At 39.5% G+C, this 18,964-nt stretch overlaps 1 protein-coding gene across 4 annotated transcripts in view; it reads left to right on the top strand.

Moving 5' to 3' along the window:
* The window catches only part of TBL1XR1 (TBL1X/Y related 1), a 107,912-nt gene that overhangs the window by 43,232 nt on the left and 45,716 nt on the right, over positions 1-18,964 (top strand). For all 4 annotated transcript variants that reach the window (XM_068200327.1, XM_068200325.1, XM_068200326.1 and 1 more), the window contains exon 2: positions 3,729-3,793. The gene's annotated coding sequence lies outside the window, so the exon portion shown is untranslated. The remainder of the gene's footprint in view (positions 1-3,728; positions 3,794-18,964) is intronic.

The raw sequence follows: 18,964 nt of genomic DNA, 5'->3' as shown, positions 1-18,964 counted from the left end.
TTGGAAGGTCAGCTTACATCAGGTTTTTCTATATTTCTGATGGAATAAAGGTAAAAGAACAAAGATCGGGAAATAAAAATTCCTCAACTGACAGAGAAGAGCTGTTTCAGGTAGAGTTTAGGAATTTGTGTGGATGTGTCTCTGGGAAGGTCTTAGGTACTTTCAGTGCTTCTCCTGATAAGGCTTCTTGTAAGACAATATCACCCACAGCCTGCTCCCTGAGTGAAGTACAGGAGCAGTCTGTGCATGTTATTTTGTCACTAGGAACCCTGTTGCTGCCTACCACTTTCAAGTAATGGCACTTTTTAACGATGTCCTGTGTGTGCTGCTGATTCCCCCCCCCCTCCACTTGCATGTATTTGTTTCTCCTGAATTTTCTGAGTTGGTATTTGTCTCAGTTTAGCCTCTCTGTCAGATTTGAAAAGCAGATGTTGTTGTAGACGTGCTGAATTGCTTAAAAAAATTGCCATACATCACTGTGGAACTGTGATTAAAAGAAATAACTTTGGTTTTCTCTGTTTATGTTCCAAGCACAGCAGTGGTAAAATCACCATTAGCTTTGTATGTGCCTATTAAACAAATGAAAGGAAGGATTCAATGGAGTGATTAGTTTTCAATTTAGGCTTTTAAAGTTATTGCCTCATGTTTTTTTGCAGCCTAGTTACTGAGGGGAATATCCAGGATTTAGTTATTTTTAATTCTGTTTTGATTGGGACACTTTTTCCAGATACTGAATTCAGATAAAAGCAGGATACTCAAGGATAATTTAGAAGAAAAGATACTGTGTCCTTAGAAGGCTTTTGTGATTCAGAAGGCACAACATCTAGTGACTAAATTTGTTGTTAGAACTCAAATAGCACCAAAATCCCAGAAAGTAGTTTAAACAGTGTGATCCTAAGAGGATTAGAAAGAAGCACAAGTTCACATGGGGAACAGGAACAATTCAAAGCTCACGCAAAAACCACTGGTTTAACCATCACACAAACCCAGTACAATGTCTGGGAAGGAGAAAGTAGCACCAATAGCAGCATTTCTGGAAGGAAATGGTTAAATATTTCTGCAAGTAGCATTTAAGGAAATCCTTGCTTTGAACTGATTGTGTTTGGAAACAGGTAGGGACTAACATCAGTGCACATCTGGACTGTGTGTTTATAACCAGATCTGTCACTGAGTTGTTTTTATCTGTGGTTTCCTCGCTACCACAGGATTATTGCTTGGTTGATAGCAGCAGCCCAATCTGTGCAAGCAGCCTGGATGGGTATTGGCTGCTTTGCTGAAGGTGGTTTGGTGTGCTGGTTTTAGCCCTGCAGGTGGGAACTGCCCAGCTCATGCAGGCTGGGTTTAAGGCCTGGAGCGTGGCTGGTCTCTGTACACCACAGCAGGGTAGGATGCTCTTCACAGGGAGATGATGTTGGGTGTTGTACCGAGTGTTTGGCCCCAAATCTCTGAGGGACACTGGTATCAGTTATGTCATTTTGTGCAGAAAAAACTGGTGTGGCCAAGGCTGGTGAGCACTGGCTCTGAGCGCACGTTGTGCTCATCAAAATCATCTTTCTTTTCAAGTTGAGGGGAGCAGTTTTCAACTGATGTGGAATACGTTAGTCAGCAGGCAGTGGTGAGCTGTTCCCAGCCTCTCCAAAATGAAGGATCCAAACTCACAAGCTGCTATGCATTCCCCAGGTGTGCTTTATCAACTTAAAAATAATCCACCAGATGCCCTTTGAGTGTCATGTAGAATAGCTGTTACTACATCTGGGCACCTGTTTAAATCACCATAACATATTGGAATATAAAGGTGAAAGATAGTCTGAAATCAATAAATTATAACTGTCACCTGCATTGTTTTGAGGTACATGCCAAAATCCAATAAGATAAATTTGGAAAGAAAAAAAAGCTGCTGATGAGGTGTTTGTACTCAGCAATTGATTCTGAAGAAGGACATTGCAGAGTTTTCTAAATGTTTACTCATCGCTTCAAGCGCCCTTATTTAAAACTGGAGCCTACAACCAATTAACGTTGAGTGAGGAATGAAGTGAAGTCAGTGAACCCTTTCTTTTCTAATTCTCTGCTCTCTTGAGTCTTTGCTTCCAGCTTCTTTCCGTGTCACTGCCCTGTTTAGATGTAAAGCAAAGGACAAGAAGCCTCTTCCACGGATCAGGTGGAAAGGTTTCCCTCTCTAGCTTCGATGACAAGTACTGCACTCAAGATTTCACAAGGGCAGAGATGTTGGAAGGAGACAGTTTGGGCACTGTGTACTGAAGAAAGCCTTTTTTTCCTTGGAGAAAATGGTTTATGGCTGTGCAGTCATCCCTTTATTTATGTTTGCAGTGTTCCTTCCCAAATGGAATAACCCAAATCAAGCGTTGCACTCAGAAGCAGGGCCCTCTTCTGCCTTCCTCTGTACACAGCTTTTATCATGGTTTAGGTTGTTCTCAAAAGAATATTGGTTGGTTGCTGTTTTGTTCTGCTTTTAAGGAAAACTCTTGTTATAAGTAAATAATGTTTTTATGGGGTCTGCAGGGTGGATGTTAAAGCTTTCTCTTCTCAGCTGGTCAGCAGCTCTGGCTGTGGGGAAAAAGAAAGCTTTCTGAGTAGCCTTGCATAGGCTACTGTACCTCTTGAGAGTGGAGTTTCACTCAGCCTATTGACATATTTTCTGTAGCACAAGTACAGCTAAGCAAGGAAATACGAGCATGTTTGCAAATTCTTTCAATTCCCAGCGTTCCTTCATTCCTCAGCATCCTCTGCAGTGCCTCTTGCTTGCACTGGGAAGGTGATGTTACTGCCTGCCTTGTAGGATCTTCTAAGAATAAAATAAGCGTAAATGCTGCAGTTTTTTTTTTTTTTTTGGCTGGGTCCAAAAATGGCTCTATAATGAATGATTTCCTGCTGGTTGAGCTTGAAAATGGCATGTGAGAACCTTGTGTTGCTAATGAGTCCCATAAACTATAGTTACTCTTTACTCATAGTAAAAGTTTTCTGACCACAGGTTGCAGATGCTTGGTAAAGAATTTAATCTAAAAATAGTCTGGTAATACTTCATTAGTCACCCATGTCCATCTGTCACCCTTCCTGCTCTTTGAGTGGGTGATTAGATTATGTCCTAAAGAAAAGACGTCTGGCAAGTATTTGTATGGAGGGCAACCACTCAGGAATATTAGTGTGGATAAAAATTGTTTGTCACTGCTGAATAAAAATGAATGTTGTAGTGGATGGAGTTACCTCATATTTGGACGTCAAAAGCTGTGTGCTTATACTTAGTTATTTATTGTAGGACGCACAAAATTACTATCGATGTGTAAAGAAAATTACTGAAATGTAGGAGAGTGTGGATTTGTTTGGATTATGTTTTTGTTTGGGTTTTAAAAGTGGACAAGATTTCTCTTGAATTTTGCACTAGGAAGATTTCTGTTATTTACATGTTGTCAAGCGTTGCTAGCAATTAGTGTGAGCTGGTGGGTTTTTTTAATCACTGAGGTCACTGCTGGAGTTGGTAACTCTGGGGCACACCTGTGTATATAAATGGAATTATTTAGTGCAAGATGTGTTAGGAAAACAGGTTTATTTTTCTTTTACTGCTTCACAGTGGATGTAACCATTTTGGAAGTCATAAAACTGGAATGTTGATTTTTGTTTGGGGCTTTTCAAAGTGTTTAGATCTCAGTAGCTGTGGCTTCAAGATAATAAATACTAACATTTCCTATTTTGTCTCCTTATTTCCCTGTCAGCATCACCCTTCTGTGGCAAGAGGCACCCGAAAGGAAAAATTTTGCATATCAATGCACTGCCAATGGTAAGTACCTTTTTAACTGACTAAAGGTGGCGTGGTTTCTTCTCTGCACACATGCCATTAGCAGGCTTACACTGCCAATAGTATTTTTAGAATAACTACTTTTTAGTATTCAAGTGGATTATTTTCATTTTTTAAGGAACATCTAGACCATTACACTGTTTGACAGAAATATTACAATTGCACCTGTTTTTTTCCTGTGGAAAATAGGGCAGCATGTTCATTTTGAAGTGAGGAGAGTGACTTGACAGTAACATAGCTCATCCTGTTGGTAACTGGTGTTGCTTCCTCTTTTGGCCCAGAGCCTGTTTGGGGTGAGCTGTAGCCAAGCTGAGTGTTCTGTTGCCCCCACTTGGGAGCTCTCTGCAGTTTGTTTCAATACTAACAGCTTTTCCCAGAAAAAGTACCAAAACCAGTTCTGCACTGTCAGGTGTATTTTACTTCAGCCCATTTGGCAGTGTAAGACCAGTGGAGTTAAAATCTTAGCTTCTGTAGAAAGGGGCAATCTTCTTATTCCATCTCTGAATGTTAGTGTTACAGACTGCTGCAAATTCACATTTTCAGGCTATCGTTAGGGTTTGCTGGTGCTTCCTGACAGCTGTGCAGATGGAAAGCAGAGCTGAGGCTTGAAGGGGATGGACTGAAACTTACTGCTTCAGCTTTGATCAAACAACCTCTTTTTAGCAGTTCTGGTATCTTATGTTGTCACAGTTGAGGTGTACAAGAGTGGTACCTTCAGCATTAGCCTTAAGAATTAAATGCCTAAAGTGCCAGTGTGAATTCTGTATTTGAAGCATCTCTCGCTCGTTGTGCTCAGTACAGAAGTTAAAGGGGTAATGTTTTGAACTTTTTGCTTTGAAAACTCAATTTTGGATCTGAGAGCTGAGCTGGTTTCCTCTGGTTTGCATGTGGAAATGGATCTAAAGAATATGTAAATCAATTACAGCCTCACTTATACCTTTGCAACTCCACTGTCTTTGCCCTTTGAGGAAAATGATGCTCGAAGAGAGTTTGCATGGATGTAACTCCTTTACTTTGAGGTAGTGAGAAATTCTGTTAACTCCCAAAGACATCATGGAGTGAAATGTAATATATTTGTTACAAAGTAAAGCAAATAGACCTCTGAAATCAGAAGATCTGCACCAAGCATGTTGTTTAACAGTCAGGCTTTTAGGCTCAGAGTTGATATGAGTAGAGTTTATATTAATTTGGGATGAACTTCACGTGGGAATGGATTTGTTGAGTGAGAAAGAATAGTGTGTACCTGGTCACTCAGACTGGTATTTTAACTTTTCAGTCCTGAAATAAGCAGTGCTTTCAGCCTCTTCTAGTATTGTTAAATCTTTATTGTTGTTGTTGACCTTTTTCCAGCAAAAAGCTACTCTGTTTTCTTTTTATTTTGTAGTGGTTGAGTGTTATTTTAGTTATGATTTAAGATACTGATCTGTATTACTGCCTCTCTTAAAAACATGACTCATTTCATATTAACCTAGTCCTTATACTTCATAAAATTTTAAAATACTGTGAGACTGTACTTGAAATGTTACTGCGTTTTGTCCTAATTTTCCCCCTACAAATTATATTAGAAATTCAGAATTGCACAGTCTCAAGGGCATGGTAGTTGTTACAGTGATCATAAAACATACTCAACTCTTACTTGCAGTGAAGTGAAGTGCTCCCCACTCTTGTCTTTGAGGGCTGTTTTTGTGCTATAAGTTGTTATACTTTATTATTCAAGAGATTTCTAAACCATGACTCACCTCTGATTAACTTTGAAATAGCTTGACTGTAGATTTAAGAGACGTGCTAGACACATTTTTTACCATCCCCAAAGTAATTGTAACTAAACCTGTACAGTAAGAAAGACTTTTAGAGGTTTTTATGTTTTTCTCTTTGCTGTGTGTTAACAAAGTGTGGGCCAGAGGTCGCTGAGGTAAGCAGGTTGTGTACATGTCCCAAACAGGCTTTGCTTTAAACACGGTTGCCCATGTTCAACACTTATATTTGAATAAGAAATTAATTTCTGGTTCCCTTGAGAAATGGTTGTAGCATTTTTGGTCATGTTTTAATCCTGATTGTCAGTTCCATTTCTTAGTAGTAAAAAAAACCCAAAATAACAATTTGCACATACTCCATCCTCTCCTGTTGTTTTCTTAGACTTTTAATTTTCAAGGTAATTAAAAGAAGCTTATTTTTTGTATCATATTGTGTTATGATATGCATACATATGATATATATTTGTTAACTGATAAACCTAATAGGGTAAAATAGTAGTTACTCCTCCAAAAAATATTGTAGTTGTTGGCAGTTCTTTAGAAAATTAAATATTGATATTGTGATACAGCATGGCTGTGTTCAGTGGGTGTAAGTTCTCCTCCCCATTTTTCCAGGCAAACTTAATGTTCCTCACAATGTCAAAGGAAAGATGAAAAGGCTTAATGAAAAAGGCCTGGTAATTGCAGGAATGTAAGTGTCTAATGCTACTTTTCTAGGATTTTGAAGGTTAATTTAGAGGCTGATACCTGGGTATTTAATCTGTGGTCACAAGAATTAATGAATGTGTAAAAATTTAAAGTCTTGGATCGTTGGTCTAAGCAAAAGATGACATCAGGATTTCAATAAGGGCTTTAGCAAATAAATTTTCTTATTATGTGACGGAACTTGTAGCTTACCCAAGAGAGATTTTCCATTGTATCTTGCAAGGCTTTTTTGTGAGTTTTGGAAGCAAACCAGTTTGCCTTTCTGCCTTTGCGAGTCACTGAAGCAGGTTTGTGTGTGTTCACATAAATAACATGGAAATACAAGAGTGTGCTTATCTGTGCATTTATTTATACACACCTATAGATGTGTATCTCAATTTAGAAATACAGAATGGACTGTGCAAAAGCCAGGAGCTTACAGAAAGGTGGGAGCTACCAGTTTGTGACTGTCCTATGACAGCTTGCTGGAATTTTGCAGAGGTAACCAGAAAGGGCTGTGAAGGGCTCAAGCAGGGCCATGTGGTGCTCTTCTTACAGGCATCCTGGAAAACTGTGTCCAGGTTCTGAGCCTTTACATGGATGGTTTGACAAAGATCAACACCCTGATCAGTTAAAAAGGTCTAATGCAGAAGAGAATAGAGGATGTTATTGTTTGTTACTAGCTGGCACAGGTGAGGTCGGATAAGCAGTGAACACAAAATTACCTAGTCCCCAGGCAAGCAGAGTCATCAACAGCTAAGGCATGTCCTCACAGTCTTGGGGGGAATACCAAGTAGGTGATTTAAATCCATTCTTTTCAGTGCTGCCTACTTCTAGGTGAACACATTATACTGTGTTTGGAGGGTGTAACATACCTATTGTGTGTTATGTCAACTGTTCCTACACTCAAGAGATGGGATAGAACAGCTCTGCAGGCGCTGACTTTCTTGGGCCAGCAAATCCATGGGTGCAAAATTTCAGTGTAATTTCCTACAGGGGATTTAGCTCAGAAACAGCAGGAGGGCTTGGAGGAGCTGGGGAGAATGAGTAAGTCACTCCAAAGTGAAGGCACTGGAAGATGTCTGCAAAAATTTCCCCAAGACTGCAGCAAGTTGTTTTTAATTTGAACGCCTTTGTGGTGCTTTCAGGTACAGGTCCTGTGACCTTCACACTCCTTAGGAGACAGGTGAATGAATAAATGGGTATAACTATTAGTCTGTGCTTCCCCAGCAGCTAAACCCATCGGAATACTGATCTGCCAGGCCGGTATGTTGAAATGTTTCCATGCAAAGGAAGACAACCAAGGGAAGGGGATATGAGCTGAACAGTTGGGTTTGGTGTGGAAGCCTTGTCTCTGCTGGCACCTGCCAAGGGCAGCTGGAGGTCTGTGCTGCTAGCTCCACGGTTTTTGCACTGGAATTGCAAAACTGGCTTTGCTTCAAGAGGAGCTGAATGGCATCTCTCAGCTAGAGGTATATAAAATGAGTATCTGCAGCTCTTTGTAAGGTGGTGGAGCTGAAGGTCGGTTGTCATTATACTGAGAACAGGACCCCTGCTTTCAGAGTTTATGAAACTTGACAGTACTAAAGATGTTGCCCTCAAGAACCTAGAATGATTGATTCAAAATAAATAAGCCTGCAAGACTAAGGCCCTTATTCTGTGAAATACAAATGCATGTGCCTACATGTAACTTTTAGTGTAGGAGTAGTTCTTTTGCCATATAAATAAGGAGCACTTGCATGCATAAAGCTAACCAAGCTTGAAAGAACTTTCAGCAGTAGGGCCTAAAAGTGCTCATGAAATTTATTGTTGAGGCTGTTGGTTGTACAGTTTATGGAGTGCAGCCTTAAAAGGAGAAAAAAATTATTTCTAGCAGGTTCTGAAATAGTCTAAAATAACCAGCAACATGAAATTTTGGACTGTTTTGCTCCTGAAATCAGTGGATGCTGTTATCAGTGAAGGAAGGTGAAGTGCAATGTGTTTTGTGTGATAATTTGTTGTGGCTAAACAATTGTATTTCAAATTGTTCATACATCAGTTCTATTTATTGGATCAGCATGAATTAGCTAATCTAGTAGCTTATGTGCAGAAGAGGAAATACTACCAATAATGTGATACAAAAGCAAAGTTCCATCGTGTGGTAGGGTGCAAACTGTGGTAAGCATTAAAAATTGTTTGTACACTATTCTGTATAATTTTTGGAAGGGTTTTGGAATTTTCTGTTTCTTTACAGAGAGTAAGTTAAACACACTAGCATGATCCCTTTCTGACTGAGAGCGGAAAATACCCCTTTTCTCCTTTTTCTGTCATTAAAGTTCACCACTGAATGAATCAACTGAAACGGAAATGAACGTCCTTTAAAAAAATTGAAGTGTTGGCTCTCTTTGAAGTAGCATTTGTCAGAGAACTTTCTCTGCTGTTTCTCTAAGCGTTTTACAGTTCAAAAATAAGCTTTGACTAAGAATTGTCGGCAAAATCATAAATATGCAATTATCTAAGCAGCTGGGATATTTAGCCCCTGGCAGGTGCCCAGTGCAGTGCAAGAGCAAAGGGAACTGGGCCAGTATCTCAAGCTAGAAGAACATCTAAAGCAGGGTGAGGGCCATTGCTATTCCTTATCTACTGCCATTTCTATGTTTGAAATCTTAAATGTACCTGACAAGAGGCTGTTTCTGCTGCAATGGATTGTCTTCTCTTACAGCTGGCTTATTCTTTTTCACTGTTGTCTTTCTCTGCTCCATCTCCCCTGCCTTAGGTTTTTTCTGTCTTTACTGCTTTCTACTGGTGTTGGTTCAATAGATAATAGTAGTGCAGGTAGCATTAGATTATATCTTAGTTGATCAACATGCCATCTGCTTTAGAGGAGAGGGAGATTTTGTGTTTCTGCTCTGAGTTCACTGCCATATGCCCGTGGTGAAGTTGTATAATCTGAAATGACCCTTTTCCTGCTCTGTTATATGAAAGAATTAGAAATACAGCGTAAAATCTTCTCAACATTGGCAAAGTGTGTTGCATAGTTAAAAAATTAAACTGGCTTTTGGGTGTACGTGAAGTAGGATGTTACAGAGAAAACCCAAGGACAGGTTCTTTTGTGTCCCAGCACGAGTGTTGCCATCTGCGGAAGAGCAAGGCTGATTTCACAGGAGACCATGTCAATGTGTCACTTGAATCATCAGGCCTTGATCCTGGCTTCCTTCTTGTCAACAGAAAGTTGGTGTTAGCTCAAGTTAACAAAAGTAAATGCTGCCCTTAGTTTCAGCCATGCTGATGCTGGGAGGTAATGAATATTGGTGCAGAACAATAGGAAGTCTGGAGGCTGTGTGGAATGACACTGCTGATGCTGACTTATTTACTCAGGAGAAACAGAGACCTGCTGGCCTTCAAATCCAGGACCCTGTGTGGCCGTCAGCATGGATGGCATGGCTAGAAACCTGTATCTGCTTTCCAAGTCTTCAGTTCACCCAGTGATTAGAAGTAAAAATTGTAGTCAGTGGGTTAGTGCACCCCTATTTGTAAATAAAGGTCATGTGTGGCGTTCTTATTGTAATTTAGTGAACAAATATAAGAAACTATTCAAGACAAGGGATTTGAATCCCATACTGAGCATGTGTATGTAGGATTGGAATCCGCGAATTTAATATTCACACAAATGGAGGGTATTGATGTCAAATGTGAGCCATAATTGGAATCTTTGACCTCATCAATGATATTCATGAACTCTTCCCCTTTCACTTTGGGCTGTAGATAGACCATATTTTATTACAGTGGCATAAGATAAATTCAAGTCCATCATAACAATGTGAAAAGGAGAGGACTTGAATAAAGTAATAAACTGGGCACGTGGTGTGACTTGGGAATGGTTCTGTGCAGGGCAAGGAGTTGGAGTTGATGACCCTTGGGGGTCCCTTCCAACTTAGCTGATTCTGTGAAACTGGCAAAGGAGCTTTTATAAAATCAGCCATTTCACTCTCTTGTAACTTGTTTTCTCTTTTAGCTTAGTTGACACTTTTTATGAGGACAGCCATGCACTTGTGGTAAAGGGCATACAGTAAGCCAAATTACATATACATGATGGGCTATGAAGAAGTGATTTTAAGTGTGTGCTTACTGATGAGAATCTAGAATAAAGTCACTGGTGGTTAAAATGAACAGAGGGCAGATCAACCATTAGAGCAGAGTCTTTTTCCATGAATAGAAGAAACAATTTTAAAACTATCAGGTACATAACACACAAATTAAGGGGAAAATAGATGGTCAAAGGTTAAAGAGGGAATGAAAACACAAGTTTTATGGTCACAAGATCAAATGAGGCATTAGTTAATTTTCCTTTTTTTGGTGCAGTTCATCACAAGTTCAAGTAATTCAACCGAGTGATTGAACTGGAACAGGAAAGAGTGCCAGAAAAACTGGTTGCTAATAACATAAACAGAAAAAATAATCAAATGAAGTTATGACTTGATGTCAACATTTCACATTAAAATGAATTTGAAAAGGCTGGAATTCCATCCTAGTTCATGGAACCTGATTTACATAAGAAAACAAATTTGTAACAAATATTCTTCAAACAGCTGCTAAATTATTCTACTTATAAGCCATCAGAATGGATTTAACCAAGAAGTGGCTGAGGCTCAGATAGTGTTTTCTGGAGACTGACCATCTGGGAAATTGGAAGTAACCTGAGTAGTAAGGGTATTTGAACCGTGAGGAGGTGACTTAATTACGTAAATAGCAAATGGAAACCACATTAGGGATGCTGGGGTTTTGCTCTAAATAGAAGATAAAATACAGCTTAATATTTCCTACCATTGATACATCAAGGTGATGTGCTGCTCTTTAGGCAGGATCATTGCTGCCTTTTCCTTTACACATTTCATACTACTTATGATAAGCAGGTAACTGCTATGTGTTTGAATTTGTGACTGTGAATGCAGCTTAGAATAGATTGCTGGCATACCTTTCCACTGGCCTAATTCCTGGCTTCTTTTATATTTAACTTTCTAAAAACAAAATCCTTCTTTTGCTGAACTATTCAATTTTGGTTATTATTAAGATTTTTCCTATGCTGCTGCAGTTTACGAGGTTCCTCTTTTAAAGTCCTCCCCAGCTGGTGAGCAGACTCTTGCATGTCCCAGTTCTTGGCTCAGACTGGGAGCTGTGGTGAATAGGTTGTTGGGGAGCATAGTTGCTCCTACTGACCCATCCAGTTTTGTTTTAACATCCTTTTTGCTGAAGCTGACAGAAATTTCTCAGCGGATTGGCCTCCTCATTGTCCACAGGAACAACTGTTGCCATTTTGTTTTGGTGTTTTTTTGGTTTGGTGGCTTGTGGTTTTTTTTATTCACACATGTCTCCATGGTGGTCCAGATATTTCAGTTGAATTTACTTTTCATCATAATGCAAACTACCTAAACTACTGATTTTTTTTTTTTTTCCTTTCAAAATGCCCAAGTCAAGGCAGTTGCAGGGTTTACCCTGTTGAGGTTGACTAGCACTTGGACTGTCTCTGTTAAAGCTTCCCATTTTCATCAGACTGCTTTCTTTTCAGTCTGTCCACAGCTGGATGTGGATTGTGGCATATTTGGAAGAGCAATGAGTGTTACATGTGATCCTCTGAAATATCTTAGTCCTGTTGTCCAAGTGTCTGGAGTTTGTGGGGGTTGGGTCATGAAGGAACCCGGACATGGGGCAAAAACTGTAGTGTAATGATCAGAAACATTATAGCTCAGCAAATTCAGAAGCACATAAGCAAATCCTGGACTCATTTTTTGTCTGATTTGGAAGACAATTTAATCTGTTACGTAAATCTTTAAATTTATGCTTTGAAAAAGGAGTGTTATGTGCGCAAATTCTAAATCATTCTGAAAAGAACTCGTGGCATCTATACATAGCAAACCTGTGGGGAAAAAATAGTAATTTTTAGGGTTCCTGAGGTTCTGTTGTTACCCCAAGGTAGATGTGGGACGTTTTGCAAGTGCAGGAATGGAGAAACATCAGGAAAGGCAAATCTCGAGCAGAGTGTTACTAGAAGTGCCAAGTTACAGCTGTGGTGGGTGACATCAACTTAAAAAGATGTCAACTATGCAGGACTCATAAGTTAGGAACCACTGTGCATGCTTTTGAAGAAGAAAACATTGCAGCTTAAGTGAAGTCAATTGTTCCACATATTTCTGTGACTTGTAACTCATCTGGTGAAAAATCCTCAGTGATTTGTAGGCACCGTGGTCTCAGTAGGGAAAGGAGCTTGGGCATCCCTGGAGGAGGTCTGGGTCACAGAATAACACACCCTCTTCCTTATTCCCTTGCCCTGGCAGCATGGCATTTATGTATTTGCAGTGCTATAGCCACAGGAATCTTCCATTAGAAAATAAAGTCATGCTAGAGAAATTATTTATTTAAAATAAATCCAGCCTTGCCTCACGCATCTCCCTGGTTACACCCATGAAAATTGCCAAGAGGTCATCTGAAAAATTGCCTGGAGGTCAGCTGAAAAAGGGCCTGTTTAGGAAGTGGGTGAATTCACAGCCCTCCCTTGGACAGTTTATGGGAGCTGAGTAGCACTTAGGACAATTGGGAAGATGATGCTGTGGCTCAATTGCACAAGTAGCCCACTGCACACTGTGTCAGGGTTGAGAAATAACAGTGCAGTCTTACCGTGTGCGAGGTTTTAGGGGGTTTGAAGAGCAGTTTTGTGGCTACCTCAGCTTTAAATTCAGTGTGATACACAGCGCCTCTGCCAGCATATGTTGAAATCCTGTAAAAGTGCTATAATTAGGAAGCTTAGTTGAAGAATTGGGTGAAGGAAACACTTGCATTCCTTAAGTACAGAGGATTTGTCGAAAAGCAAAGTGTTCGCTAAGTTGCTATGAATTCCTAGGAGGATTTCATGACAGACATCTTGGGTTAATGAAAAGGAATATACTGAAAAGGGGGAGGGGGACAGTTGTTTCTGTTGTAATGTGTGAATGCCATAAAATCCTCCAAAGTGCAGCATTTTGAAGTAGGGGTTTTGCTTCTTTTTCCTTCTCTCATTTTATCTTAGTACAGGAGGACTGTAGGATCTGTAAAGCGTGGTCTTCACTGTAGGAAATGCATCTATTTATCACTTTTGAGTCAAATCTAAGCAAGCTGTATGGGTTGTTTCAGTAACACCTACGAAAAAAATAATTTGTTTTGGGAACCTTAAATCTACTAAATATTTGCTGAGTGAAGAAAGAATCGTAGCCAGGCAGAAGTGCCTGTGTAACATTTTGCCTCACACTAGGATAATGGCTGCAAATTTCTAGAGCTTCAGCTTTTTAATAAGGCATTCCCTAACTCAGCCCAACAGCCAGAGCCAAGAACAGAAAAAAGTGCCTTTTCCTGTGATGCTTTTACCTTCCCTCTCCCAGCCTGTTCCTGCAAAACACTTCCCTTCTTGCTGAGCTCTGGTGTAGCTCAGTGCCTGTGTTTCTGCTGGGCTCACTGGGGCTGAGCAAGTTCCTGCCTGTAGGAGGCTGGTTGCTATATGGTTAGAAAATAAGAGAATCCCATTCTCTCACTGCTAGCTCTATGTTGTTGGTTTTTTCCAGACACAGTTAGACTTGTTACATAGCTCTTTATCTAGCTCTTTTCCTAAAATAAACCAAGGGCTAGCATTTGCTCCTCATTCAGTACTGCAAATATTTCATTCTACTGGCCGGAGAAGTTACTGAATTTAGATAAAGATGACAATAGTCAACATTGTATTTATCTTAACTCAGTAACAACTGGCACTTCCAGGAATGTCTAGAAAAGCTGTGTTACATCTCAGTGCTTCTATAATCACTGAAAACTCTTCAGTGTATTTTGTCTCCCACAGAAGAGGAATCTTGTTTTTCTTTTTTTAATGGATGTGCTAGGAGGTCAGATCTGGCAGCAGCAGTGGTGCTGACTCTCTGGAGGACCTTGGTCCATAAGAGAGAGTAGCAGGTGGTCTAATATATATTAAAACAAAGCAACAAAAGTCCTGGACAGGAGACTTTGTTGTTGACCTTTGGTGTTGTTTATTGACCTTGTCTGGTGAGATTACAATCTCTTCAGCACAGGAACGAAGTCCTACCTGTTTATGCAACCTTAGCACAATGGGGGCCCCATCTTAAAAAGAGATCTTTTGGATGATGCAGTTATTCAAATAAATGGTGGTAATAATAATGTTCATTATGTCTGGTTGGAGTTGTTGTGAAGATTCCTTGAGCAGAGAGATGTGCCTGAAGCAGAACAGCAACATTTTAAGTGAAATGAGTAAAGTCCCCATGATTCCTTGCATGTGTTGCTTTTTAATTCTCTGTGTGTTTTGTAGATGTTTTTGTACCACTCTGTTTTATCCAAGTGTGTATAAAACCACATCAGAGATTTTACAAGGGTTCTTTCAGTGCATTTTGTGATTTATGCTCAGCAGTAAAGATGATGACTGCCAGAGGTTTTTTAGTTTTCTATAATCCTGGATTTGCAGCCTTGTAATTCACTTGCTGTCTGTTTTAGAGTGCAGAACAGTGATAAAAACTTTGCACATAGACTTGTTTGACTTCTCCTTCTCTCAAGTCATGGAATCACAGCTGAGGGGGTGGCCGCCCCTCCTCTGCACATTACCTGCTTGTTTTCCTCCCAGGCACTGATTTCTGGTAGTCTTTTGGTTTTTTTGGTTTTTTTTTTTTTTTTCTCAGATTTCAGAATTACAAGTGGAATTGAGGACAGAGTAAATAGAGACGAATTTGGTTACATATGGCTGTGCTGTGAAAAATGCAGGTCGTTTGGGTCTAGAAAATGGGTCACGTTTTAATTGCATTGTCAAGGGTAGTTAATGCTTAAACAGTTTGCTTCTCAATATAAAAGGGAACAAAAACGGATCTGCTATTAACTTTTCAAAGCATTTCTAAAATTATCATATAGATGTATAAACCTAAAATACGACAGGCCTAGGAAGCCCTACAAACCTTTAACTGCTTAGAAGTGTTCTCAGTTTTCTTCATGACAAAATGAGCTATATTTGTTTTTCAATACTGTATCTTGTGGCATATCTGCAGTGAGCCTCTTCTCATCCCAGTGTTGCTGTGCTGAACAGACAGACCAGTTCGCAGGACTTGAGGCAGAAAAGAACATTTTCAGTATATTTTGAGTAGCTTTTCTAGCAGATTAAGGAGCTGAAGTTCAAGTCCATGATCAGCTGGCAGTGCTGGCTCATCCTTGTGCCTCTGACTGCCTTCCAGACCCTGTACCCCACGTGTTATCCAGAGGTTGTGTTCAGGAATAACCCTGGCTGCTTTTCTTGCTGTGGTGCCCAGGGTCATTGGATTTTGCTCTTTTCTCAGCTCCAGTTCAGGTGAAGAGCACAATGGCAAAGGATTTATTGTTCCTGTGGTTATATAACAGGATAGTCAGTGACAATAATTTCAATTAATTAGGTTAAATTCAGCGGAAAGGCAGCTTCTGTGGCATCTTGGAGGGAGAATCCTCTTACCAGAAGATCCACCTTAGGCTGACTGTGGAGTCTGTGGTTTGTCTGGTGGAAATTCATTCCCTCAGCAGTGTCATGAAACCTATGGGCTATATAATAGCAGTCTGAAAATATACTATTTACAAAAGGGTGTTCATCTGTCAGCAAAAGGGTTAAAGTGTCCATTGTTTGCTTGATTTTTTTTTTTTTTCCCCCTGTGATTTGAAGAAAGTTTTGGTGTGGATTTTTTGAGTGATCTGTATGAAGCAGGACTTAGTAGAAAACCACTTGTCTTCATCTCCATAACATGCCCAAACCTCTAAATTCTATCCCTATTTCTATTAAAGATTAAATGAAATCATAAAAAATGATGTCACATGTCCTTCCCTCTGTAAAACAAATTTTGCCTAGGGTATGTGTAAAAAAAAAAAATTCCTACTGCTGATAGTGTTTACAAGTTTTAATATGAGTGTTGCAAGTAAAATGATTTGGAATAGGAGAAAAATCAGAAGATATGAACTAGGTCTTGACTTGGTGCTGGTTTTGTATAAAGCAGGGGTGGTGTGAAGGTGGTTGTGGTGTTACAGCTGCAGAGGCAAAACTGCTTATTGATTGTTGAGCTCCAGTTTTTATTCATAACTGTAAGACACATGGATTCCTACAGTTGTTGCTGGAGTGAAATTTGCTGATAATAGGGACTTAGGTGGTCAAGCCCACTCTAATACTGAACATTTTTAAATGTTAAGTATTTTTAGTATATATAAAGAAGAAACCTTTCAGGGGATGGATGAAACAACATTCATGTCTTCTTTCTTATTTTGAGTACCTTGCAGCTTTTTTGCTTAGAAGTGTGGCAGTTATTAGAAAAGATAGTGTACAATTGATATAAAAATAGCCCACGTGATGAAAGTGGCTTTGGATCCCAGCTAGCCTTGTATTTGTTTCTTGCAGATGTTTTTTCCTTTTCCTGATTTTTTTTCTTCTAGTTTTATAATATTTCTAGTGTTAGAGTGAATTTTAGGATTAAAAAAAAATTAGGAAATGGAAAACCATAGATAATCCTGTTCCCAGACAGCAAATGATGATCTTAATGACTCAGGATTCTCTTCACTCCCCTAGGAGTTAAAGGTGACTTGGCAACGTGCAATATTAGTTACAGCTCCAACTGATTTCTTTGTACAAGTGCTTTGGTATGCATAAATACATAAGAAATTAAACAGCTGGCAGAGGCCTTCCGGTTTTGTGTAAATCTTAGGCTAGGAAGATGAATTTTAAGATTTTTTTCTTCAAGATTCAAAGAGCTAGCTATAGAAGGAAGTTCTGTAAATGGCATTATTAGGAGTGTGCTCCTGCAAGCTGATGGGAAGTGATGTGATTTTATACCAAGAGAAAAGCTGAGCAGCAATGATTTCTGTGTTTCTCTTCAAGTCTGTCTTTCTAGCATTTGAGTATTCCAGATTATTCTGCTCTACAGTAAAAATGGATTATTATCCCCTGAGACATGAATGAATACAGGTCCCCTCTTGTTGATGGGATGGCGTTCCTTAGTCTTAAGTTTGTTTCAAGAGCTGTATGTGATTGTCTACATTTCTGTTTTCTCTCTGTGGCAGACATACCTGAAACAATGAATCCTGCTTCTCTCTCAGCAGAAGGCTTGAGGCAATTCAGTGTGTGTTTGCAGGGTTTCTCCTGCCAGCTTTCCATCTCCACCAGCATCCTCTGCAGGATGCTCTTTTTTCTGCTCTTCTGCAGATAGTGTCAGGCATCTGGAGAGATAAAGGGAGGAGAGCTGTTTTCAGGGGAGATCACAAAACCTAAACCAGAAGAAAACTCTGTAAAATGGGTGATATTTTTAAAAAATGTAACCCTCCTCTTCTGAAGTCCCCAGCGCAGTCAAGTTTTGCCAGAGGAGTTTGGGGTTTTTCCACTTTGTTGGTGACTCTTCCATTTAAATCCAGTCTGAAGATGGAGTAGTACATTGTATTGCATTTCACAGTGCACTGCTGCTGGTACCAGCAATCACAACTGGTCTTTCTCTGGGAAATAACAAAACCAGATCCAGGAATTTCTTATTACCATCTCCTGGACACTCACTCCTCCTAGCATCACTGTGTCCAGAGTCCCACCCAGCTTCATTCCAGCGTATTACTTAACTCCTTTTTATTTTCTTTTGCCTATGCTTCTAGATGGAAAAATGTTTATACCAGCTTATGTGATGTAATAAAGGCTATTAAAATCCAGCGTGGCTTTTGTACATATAGTTGCCTGTAAGGAAAGCTAGGTATTAATTTGGGAAGGCACACAATAGGGGTATTGTAATTGAGCAGTGGCTGACATGTCGCTCAAAACTCAAAGTAGGTTGTACTATAAATATAGTCTCTTGTTTTGCAATTGACATTTTGCTAGTGGGTGGCTAATTTGAAAGGAAATAGACCAGTGATCTAATATTAATAACTAATTAAAAGTTATGTGGATATTTTAAGTCTATTTTTCTGCTTATTTATAGGCATCTATTATTCATCTATGCTGTGTATCCTTCTTTGTGTATATGTTTAATTCTGAAACTTTTGCTTTGGTAACATTCAGGCTTTGCAGCCAAAAGCTTGATAGCAAAGTTGGTATATTCTTCAAACCCACTTTTTGAGGATGACAGTTTCAAAGTAGTAACACTTCAGCCACTGAAGGAAGTCTCCCTCTTGAAGCAAGGCCTAAGAGGGAAGCAGTGATGCATTGTCTACATCTCACCTGTATTTGTGAGTCCTAAATCAGCATCACTCCTGTAGGTATCCTGTGTTTAAAGTAGGATACAGAGCAGTTTCAAGGCTTCCATTGAAAGTGTGTTGCTCAGAGACAAAATGAAGAGGAATAAAATAAGAAGGAGCATCTCACAGGCAGCTTGATCCTTTGGGATCAGAATAAAACATGCATTCAAGTGCTCATTGCTTCTCACAGCACGTGTGTTACTATACCAAAGAGATGTGTTGTTTTTGTTTGCTCTGATGGGACAAACCTCAACATAGGGTTTTGTCTCTTCTGCTATTCCCCCTGTCTCCTGCCTTCTCTCTCACATTCACCTGTAAATTAATAATATTTGTGATTCTTGTCCTTTTAATGAATTCTTAATTGAATTGATAATAAGGCAGGAAGACTGTGTGAGAGATTCATTGTACTTTGTACACGTCTGATATTTTTAGACCTGTTTTGTCACATAGCCAAACATTTTTAAATGTATTCCACCAAACTCCACAGAGCAGTGCTGTGATA

Source organism: Anomalospiza imberbis, chromosome 10 (genome assembly GCF_031753505.1).
Source record: "Anomalospiza imberbis isolate Cuckoo-Finch-1a 21T00152 chromosome 10, ASM3175350v1, whole genome shotgun sequence".
In the NCBI taxonomy this organism is placed as follows: Eukaryota; Metazoa; Chordata; class Aves; order Passeriformes; family Viduidae; genus Anomalospiza; species Anomalospiza imberbis.
Note: the sequence above shows the minus strand (reverse complement) of the source record. Positions and strands in the feature narration are given on the sequence as shown.